Here is a 10160-nt window from a genome sequence, read left to right as displayed (position 1 = left end):
TTAGCTCCTTGGGTACTTTCTCTAGCTCCTCCACTGGGGGCCCTGTGATCCATCCAATAGCTGACTGTGAGCATCCACTTCTGTGTTTGCTAGGCCCCGGCATAGTCTCACAAGAGACAACTATATCAGGGTCCTTTCAGCAAAATCTTGCTAGTGTATGGAATGCTGTCAGCGGTTGGAGACTGATTTTGGATGGATCCCCAGATATGGAAGTCTCTAGATGGTCCATCCTTTCATCTCAGCTCCAAACTTTGTCTCTGTAAATCCTTCCATGGGTGTTTTGTTCTCAGTTCTAAGAAGGAGCAAAGGGTCCACACTTTGGTCTTGGTTCTTCTTGAGTTTCATGTGTTTTGCAAATTGTAACTTATATCTTGGGTATTCTAAGTTTCTGGGCTAATATCCACTTATCAGTGAGTACATATCATGTGAGTTCTTTTGTGATTGGGTTACCTCACTCAGGATGATGCCCTCCATGTCCATCCATTTGCCTAGGAATTTCATAAATTCATTGTTTTTAATATCTGAGTAGTACTCCATTGTGTAAATATACCACATTTTTTGTATCCATTCCTCTGTTGAGGGGCATCTGGGTTCTTTCCAGCTTCTGGCTATTATAAATAAGGCTGCTATGAACATAGTGGAGCATGTGTCTTTCTTACCGGTTGGAACATCTTCTGGATTTATGTCCAGGAGGGGTATTGCGGGATCCTCCGGTAGTACTATGTTCAATTTTCTGAGGAACCACCAGACTGATTTCTAGAGTGGTTGTACAAACTTGCAATCCCACCAACAATGGAGGAGTGTTCCTCTTTCTCCACATTCTTGCCAGCATCTGCTGTCACCTGAGTTTTTGATCTTAGCCATTCTGACTGGTGTGAGATGGAATCTCAGGGTTGTTTTGATTTGCATTTTCCTGATGATTAAGGATGCTGAACATTTTTTCAGGTGCTTCTCAGCCATTCGGTGTTCCTCAGGTGAGAATTCTTTGTTTAGCTCTGAGCCCCATTTTTTAATGGGGTTATTTGATTTTCTGGAGTCCACCTTCTTGAGTTCTTTATATATATTGGATATTAGTCCCTTATATGATTTAGGATAGTTAAAGATCCTTTCCCAATCTGTTGGTGGCCTTTTTGTCTTATTGACAGTGTCTTTTGCCTTACAGAAGCTTTGCAATTTTATGAGGTCCCATTTGTCGATTCTCGATCTTACAGCACAAGCCATTGCTGTTCTATTCAAGCATTTTCCCCCTGTGCCCATATCTTCGAGGCTTTTCCCCACTTTCTCCTCTATAAGTTTCAGTGTCTCTGGTTTTATGTGGAGTTCCTTGATCCACTTAGATTTGACCTTAGTACAAGGAGATAGGAATTGATCAATTCGCATTCTTCTACATGTTAACCGCCAGTTGTGCCAGCACCATTCGTTGAGTTCTGCTTACCATGGCAGCAGGAGGATCTGCTCTTACATTCAATACTCTGGTATACAGCAATGTCCGAGTAGGTCTGCTTCCAGCTCCATCTCTCCTGGTCTAAGTCACATTCCTGCACAGTCACAAAGAGATCATACTCTACCCAATCGTCAATTAAAGGAAAAGACAAGAAGATTCAGGTCTCCTAGTAATTCCCCTCTTTCCAACACAAGACACATTTGAGGTATGCCTCTGCTCTGACAAAAGTCACTCTGAGACTGTGATCGTCTGGGGTTCCAATACTCAGAGCACTTGGCTAAGAACCAGGTTGGTTAGAGAGCCTTTCCTTGGAGTCCATAGTCTCCACTTTGCCTGGGAAGGAATTCGATATATGCATCTTGCTGGGTTCCTAAAACTGAGGGGCACACCTACTGATAGAAGAGTTGGACTTCATGTGTGACCCCAGGCATATAAGCAGTTATTAGAAAATCCTGAGGACAAAGTGACAGCTCCTGCTGCTTTTGATAGTGTAGACACATTAAGTCCACTCTTTGTCCAGACCTAAGTATCATGCAGAAAGTTATGCCAGACTGAAGGGTGCTCCAGTTCCATCCAAGAACAGGAATGAAATGTATATTGCTCCTTCCTGGTTACTATCATTGCATCTTGGGATCTTTAAATGTATGGTGTGTTTGTGTGTGTTTGTGTGTGTGTGTGTGTGTGTGTGTGTGTGTGTGTGTGTGTGTGTGTGTGCAGTGACCCTGGTGATAATGATTTCTGGACAGCTTTGTCCCTTCAAGTGTGGTTTTGTTCTTCCTCCTCCTGTTCTTCATCTCCTTCTCATTATCCTTCTCTTCATACTCCTTTTTCTTGTTTTTCTTCTCCTCCTTCTTTGAGATTGCACTAAATCCTTCTGTGCAGGAAGGGGCTATAACAGTTAGAGTGACACTAGCCAAAGATGGCAGTTGTCGCTACCGTCTCCGACCAGCAGAAAAGAAGTGACGAAACCGATGTCCTTCTCAAGGCAGTTTATTCAGGAACTTTACAATGTGCAGGAAAAAAGAATGCCCCAACCTCTCTCGGCCATCCCCCTTTATCTCCTCTCGTCTACTCCCCATCACCCCAGTCCACATAGGCACAGTTCATTGGCTCAGGATTACATTTGTCACATCATCCGATCTTATGTCGTGGTGCATCTGCACAATGCAGCTCAAGGTACATGGCTATCTTGAGGGATATGAGGAAGTCGGGTGCCAGTCATAAGACTTGGTAGCAGTCCCGGGCGCCATCTTGGGGCAGCGGCCACACCCGCTCCTCACAGGCAGTGAGATTTAGACCTGGTGACATAAGAAGAATGAAAGGAAGGCAAAACAGAATAAAAAAATTAAAAGAAAATTCAGAAAAAAACTTTAGGGGTACTGGTAAAAGAGTAGGGTATGTTTGAAGCAACCTATCAGAAATGATTATTTCTGTGACATCATTTCTCCAGGGAGCACCTGGGTGCCCTCATCTTGAGCATCATGCATGACATACAGTCCACTCAAGTGGCAGGAGAGGTGTTGAGGGAAATCCTGGGGTAGCTGGTCACTCAGATAAGTTGAGGACTTTCCAGGTGCACAGGCAAGTAACACTGGTTGACATCATGATTCTCTGCATCCTGGTCTGGCTCCATTGCCACACCCACTCCAGTGGAGCGTGCATGACAAGTCCAAAAGCTTGGCTGTAGTCCTGAGATACAAACTTTCACAGAAACTGGTCTCCTGGAGAGTCTTTGTCATTCCATAACAGGGATGTGGTCCAGATATGTCCTCGTGATAGTCAGTGATAGGCTTAGAGTGCTTTCTTTCTGTGTTGTTTTATTATAGATGCCCGGAAGGAATGATTTGACTTATTCAGACAAAATGCCTTCACTGTTGAGACAGTGAAACAAACCAGGCATTTCAGTTTACTGGGTAAGAGTAGAAATCTCAGGGCAAGTTCTACAAAGTAAACTTAGAATAACAGCCTAGTCACTCTCATATGCAGGAATTTACAATGGTCTAGGAAGTAGGAGGGTTGTGGTTTAAGGAGGAACTAGAGTATTGCATTATTCATGAAAAGTTTAGCAAGAGCAGAAGCCCCTTGTTGGTGGTTTATACAATGTACTTGAATTGTGACTAGGGTATGAAATCCTCACCAGGCTCCTAGAATAGCTGACTTTAGATAGGGCCGCTTTTTATCTCAATTGTAACCACTGCCTGTTTCCTGCCAGTCTTTATGTATGCATTACTCTGTTTTGTGTAGAGTCATTATGCATCAGATGACCTCAATGTATCACCTAACTTCCTTGTTTTCTTCTATAATATAATTCTGATGCTCGCTTTGAGAAATTACGTTCAGTTCCAACACTCTCTGGTGTTCGTGTCTGTTTGTCACTCACCAACTCCTTTTCCACCTGAGTACCAGGACCCTGATTTCTCCAGAGGGCTGAGGAGCCGACTGAGTCTGCCTGTGGCACTCCATGACAGGTCTGGGCCCTTCTTTTCTCCAGGCCTTCTGTACAGTACCAAATGGTGTTTCCTCATCTGTATTAAGCAATTCCATGTGTGGAATTGCCATATTTTGGTATCACCTTGATAAGGATGGCTGGTCCATGTGGAAGCTGAAGTCTGCTACCCTAAAGAACTTCCCAGATCTCCATGAGTTGCAACCTCATCACTGTCTTGTTCAAGCTCCCAGAGAAACTGAGGAGGTCCATATACCACCAGGTGGAGTACACTGATAGACAGCACTTGCATTGCTAGTTGACAGGCCTTGCTTTACAACTTATGCACTGTGTCAAATACATTCCTAAGTACTGGGCCAGGAATGACTTCCCACCAATACTTTGCCAATATTCTCTGCAATCAACAACAGCAGCTTCATTTCTGGGTTTGGGCCTTCCAAGGGTGAGAGATTGTCTTTCTGCTGAGTCTAGATTGACATGTGGAGCATGAATCATTTACATAATAGACAATGGAGTCTGGCATCACAGAACAACAAGACTACTTTAAGAGTCATTTTTTTTCTGGGAAGGGGTCTTTCAAAGTGTGGGCAAAGCCTAAAATCAAGGCAACATTATCATGTGAAAATCTCTTGCAATTGCAGTGCCATTTAAACTCAGTGTGGTCTTATAAATAGGTTTGTCCCTTTAGACTCGTGTGTTTGAATGCTTGGCCCACAGGGAGTGACATTATTAGGAAGTATGTCTTTGTTGGAATAAGTGGTCTTGTCAGAGGAATTGTATCACTTTATGGGTGGGCTTTGAGATCCACCTTCTACCTCTTTCCTGGCTGGCTTCTGATCAAACTCTTAGCTTTTTTTTCCCAGTACCATGCCTGTCTGAAAGATGTCATGCTTCTGGCCTTGGTGATAATGGGCTGAACCTCTGAACCTGTAAGCCAGTCCCCATTTATATTTTATAAGTTGCCTTGTTCATGTTGTCTCTTTACAGTAATGGAAGCTCTAAGACACTCACCTTTCAGAGAGATGGGGACTATTAAAAGGAATCATTGACAACACACGTAGGCATTTTTGTGTCCAAGTGTGTACTTAATTTAAATGAAGTTATAACACTTGGATTGATAATGATTCTCCCAAGGGCTACAGTTAAAACAGTCCTGATGCCTGGGAAATCTCCCTTTCCCAGAGTTCAAGAGTCTCCACCAACAAGATGAACTGTCACTATTACTATTGCTCTTTGCTCTCTCCCAGAACTTGAATCTCAGACCCTGTACTTATTATACACACATACATGTACAACAATAAAGAAATCATGAGTTGGGTGGGGATGGGAAAAGCTGAGAGGCTGGGGCATGACTGAAGTGGACACAGTTCCCCTGTACAGAGTTCTCAAAAATATATGAAATCATTAAATTAAAAGAAATAAAAAATGGAAGGTTTGGAGGAAACATAGAAATGGACCGTGAAGGCTAGTTAGCAAGAGATTGAAACTATTTTCCAAAAGTACTGGAAAAGTCATGAAAAATTTGGGGAAGTTGCTACAGCTGAGAAAAAAAAATTCTGGATTAAAATTATCCATCACTAAAGCAGTGCAATGAATGATCAGAAAAGGCAGTGGAAAATAACATTTAATTTTAAGATACTTTGAGAGCAAAACCAAGTATGACAGGCTATGAATATTTTATGATAAACCTTTGGAGTTCACTAGTTAATGGTATTAGCATACATGGCAGGGCAGGCATTAAGAGCCCCCTCTCTGAGGCAAAGGACAGTACACACTGTAGATATAGATACTGCTTAAATGTGTCGCACTTTTTCTTTTATACTGTGAGTTTTTTTGAAGACAGGAATTCCTTCAGTCTTGTTGCCCTCTGGACCCAGTAGGTGATCCCTAGTGAATGGTGAAGGATCACTGACTGAATACATAACTGAAGGCTTTTGTACTCAGGAAGGACCTGCAGCTGGGAGCAAATTGAAAATCTGCTTTTCAGAAATAGGTCTGTATTTCGGGACCTGAGAAAGGAAATGCAATAGCGAGCGCGCTCTCCAGTGGACAGAGGCAATGGGATGGGGAGGTGCACCCTAGCTGGCACAGTCCTGGAAAGGAAGCACAGAGCATGCAAAGCCTCTCTCCTTAACCCTGCTGTAATAAGACTGTCTGCGTGTGGTAGGGACATGAACCTTCTCATGTGGGTACAGGAGCCACATGACCTCAGTATGACCAGTCAGGAGAGCCCTGGTTCGCTAGCCAGTCTGATTGGCCAAGTTCTGGACATGTGACCAATTAGGTCATAGACTAGGAGTTACAGTTGGTGGGAGGTTGCTGAGACAGTTGGAAACTGACCTGTTATAACTGAGGTTAAGTTTTCACTCCGGGGCTACAGAGGTAGAGACAGTGCGCTCAGGCATGATTTCAGGAGAGCTGCTCCTGTCTACTTCCCCAGCACCCAGGTACAGCCTAGTTTTCCTAGTCTTGCTGCTGATGTGACTCCCTAACCTGCCTTCTCAGCTTGTCAGAACCACTTTGGTTGTGTTGTAGGCACTGACCCTTTCTTCACACTGCCTGGCTAATGGAGGCCTAGGGGCTGCAGAATATAGATTCTGAACCTCCCAGGACTCTGTGCAGCACTCCCTGGACAGTTCATGGTGGCTGAGACAAGCAGGCTCCTGCCCAGCACAAGCCCCGTGGACCATCACAGGGAAGCAGAGCCTTGTCCTCTTTCATGTCCCCCCTTTATGTCCAGGATCCTCCAAAACGGGCACATTATGCATAGAAATGAGAACATACCACAGTTGTCTTTAGAGATTTGGCTTGTCACATGAAGCATTATCCTTAGTTCCACCTATTTTCTGGAAAATGACACTTTTCATTCTTTGTTTTTGTTTGTTTGTTTGTTTTTCGAGACAGGGTTTACTCTGTGTAGCCCTGGCTGTCCTAGAACTCACTCTGTAGGCTGGCCTCAAACTCAGAAATACGCCTGTATCTGCCCCCCCCCCCCCAGGTGCTGCGATTAAAGACGTGCACCACCACGCCCGGCTGATACTTTTCATTCTTAAGGCTAGGTCCTTTTTCATCTCGTATACTCTTCACGTGATTTTATTTATGGATTTCTGTATTTCAGATTCACCTTATATTCGTGAGTGAACTGATGTTCATGAACATGAGCTTATAAATGTGTTTATCGTGAAGTATCACGGACTCTCGTTAAGGTTTGTCACATCTTTTACATGAAATTATTGGTAATAGTATTTGGTTTACTGTAGTTTTAATTGTTTGTGTATGTCTGCACACATGGGAAGGACAGAGGACAAATTGTGAGGCCAGTTCTCACATTCCACCATGTGGGCTACAGGAACAAAACTTGGATCATCTGGTCTGATCGTAAGCAGTTTTATCCAGGGAAGCAGCCAGCTCTCTGTTGGTCTGGTTTTGGTTACAGAGTAATGTTAGCTTTCTAGAACACAGTGGAAAGTGTCCCTTCCCTTTTTATGGAACTATCTTAGGAACATTGGTGTTCTTTAAAAGTCTGGTAGAATTCATTTATGAATATGTCAAGCCTTGGACCTTTGTTGATTTTTTTCCTATTAATATTTTAACTTCATTGCTTGTTATTGATATATTCAAGCATTTTATATGTATTTTGAAATTTGCCCATTTCTCCCTGTTTCACAATTGGTTGCAGTATAGATTTCCTATATCTGTTTCAAAGATTCTTAGATATGTTATAATGATTCTTTTTTTTTTTCTTTTTAAGATCTACATATTTATTTGTTGTTAGTACACTGTTGCTGTCTTCAGACACACCAGAAGAGGGCATCAGATCCCATTACAGGTGGTTGTGAGCCACCATGTGGTTGCTGGGAATTAAGCTCTGGACCTCTGAAAGATCAGTCAGTGCTCTTAAAGCCCAAGCCATCTCTCCAGGCCTGTTCTAAAGGTTGTTAGAGCCTTGCTGTATCTGCTACTGTATCACATTCATTTGTCTCTAGTTTTACTCTGTATCTTCTCAAAACCTTAGATTTGGGAATGCTTCCTCAGTTTTGTCTCTTCTTTCCAAGGACCAGGATTTTTTTTTTTTTTTTCATTGTTCATTATTTTCTGTTTGGTTAGTCTCAGCTCTCACTTTCAGCCTGTTTTATCAGTTACTGGTTTGGGGTTGTATTTGTTGTTCTTTTCCTTTTTTTTTTTTTTTTCTTAAAATTTTTTATTATTTAAATGTGTTTTATACATCAAACATATTAATAATATTGAGTATTTTGAGAATAAAATACAAAAATTTTGTTCAACTTTTATAGCCTTCCATACCTTAAAAATATCATCACTGAACATTTAATACTGCCCATATCTAAGGATCCTATATCTAATGTTGAATACTAAATTGTTTCAAAACATAAAAAATATTATTTAGGAATTAAGCATAGTATAAGAGCATAAAATATTAAAATGAATCATTAAGAAATATATTCAAAAGCCTTTATATGATACTACTTGACATAGTTATTGAAAACACACTATATGTCTGTGTATAGGGTCTAATTATAAGTTTGCTCGAAAAAGATTATCAGTGTTTCTAGGAGAGAAATTATTTTATCAGTAAATATAGTTTAAAAATTTTAAAATGGAAAAAACTCTTTGAAGTTAAACATTAAGAAAATGCTAATTTCAAGCACAGTGATCAAAACTTATCAATAATAATTCCATGATGTTTGTAAAACATGATTTTAATATTTTCAACTGTTAATATTCAACAAATAGAATAATTATTTTAAGATATATTTTCATTATGTCTCCCTTTTCATTTCTAATTTTATTAATTTGGATTCTGTCTCTGTGCCCTCTGGTTAGTCTGGCTAAGAGTTTATCTATCTTGTTGATTTTTTTCAAAGAACCAGCTCCTGGTTTTGTTGATTCTTGTACAGTTCTTTTTGTTTCTTTTTGGTTGATTTCAGCCCTGAGCTTGACTATTTCCTGCCATCTACTCCTCTTGGGTGTATCTGCTTCTGTTTGTTCTAGAGCTTTCTGGTGTGCTGTTAAACTGCTAGTGTAAGCTCTCTCCAGTTTCTTTTGGGAGGCACTCAGAGCTATGAGTTTTCCTCTTAGCACTGCTTTCATTGTGTCCCATAAGTTTGTGTATGATGTGTCTTCATTTTCATTAAATTCTAAAAAGCCTTTAATTTTTTCTTTATTCCTTCCTTGACCAAGTTATCATTGAGTTGAGTGTTGTTCAGTTTCCATGTGTATGTGTGTTTTCCATTGTTTTTGTTGGTATTTAAGACCAGCCTTATTAGTCTGTGGTAATCTGATAGGGTGCATGGAATTGTTTCAATGTTCTTGTATGTATTGAGGTCTGTTTTGTGACTGATTATATGGTCAATTTAGGCAAAGGTACCATGAGGGCTGAGAAGAAAGTATATTCTTTTGCTTTAGGATGAAATGTTCTATAAATATCTGTTAGATCCATTTGGTTCATAACTTGTTAGTTTCACTGTGTCTCTGTTTAGTTTGTTTCCTTGATCTGTGCATTGCTGAGAGTTGAGTATTAAAGTCTCCCACTATTATTGTATGGGGTACAATGTGTGCTTTAAGCTTTAGTAAACTTTCTTTTATGAATGTGAGTGGCCTTGGATTTGGAGCATCGATGTTCAGAATTGAGAGTTCATCTTGGTAGATTTTTCCTTTGACCAGTATGAAGTGTTCTTCCTTATCTTTTTTGATAACTTTTCGTTGAAAGTTGATTTTATTCGATATTAGAATGGCTACTCCAGCTTGTTTACTGGAACCATTTGCTTGGCAAATTGTTTTCCAACAATTACTCTGAGGTATTGTCTATCTTTGTTACTGAGATGGATTTCTTGTATGCAGCAAAATGCTGGGTCCTGTTTACATATCCAGTCTGTTATCCTATGTCTTTTTATTGGGGAATTGAGTCCATTGATGTTAAGAGATATTAAGGAAACGTGATTGTTACTGCTTGTTATTTTTGTATTTAGAAGTATAATTATGCTTCTGTGGCTATCTTCTTTTAAATTTGTTGAAAGATTGCTTCCTTGCTTTTTTTCTGGGGTGTAGTTTCCCTCCTTGTGTTGGTGTTTTCCATCTGTTATCCTTTGTAGGGCTGTATTTATGGAAAGATATTGTGTAAAATTTGGTTTTGTCATGGAACATCTTGTTTTCTCCAGCTATGATAATGGACGGTTCTGCTGAATATAGTAGCCTGGGATGGAATGTGTGATTTCTTAGGGTCTGTATGACATCTGTCCAGGATCTTCTAGC

Source organism: Mus caroli, unplaced genomic scaffold (genome assembly GCF_978045245.1).
Source record: "Mus caroli unplaced genomic scaffold, Mus_caroli_1 scaffold_18, whole genome shotgun sequence".
Classification (NCBI taxonomy): domain Eukaryota; kingdom Metazoa; phylum Chordata; class Mammalia; order Rodentia; family Muridae; genus Mus; species Mus caroli.
The sequence above is the reverse complement of the archived record's forward strand: the minus strand, read 5'-3'. Positions refer to the sequence as shown.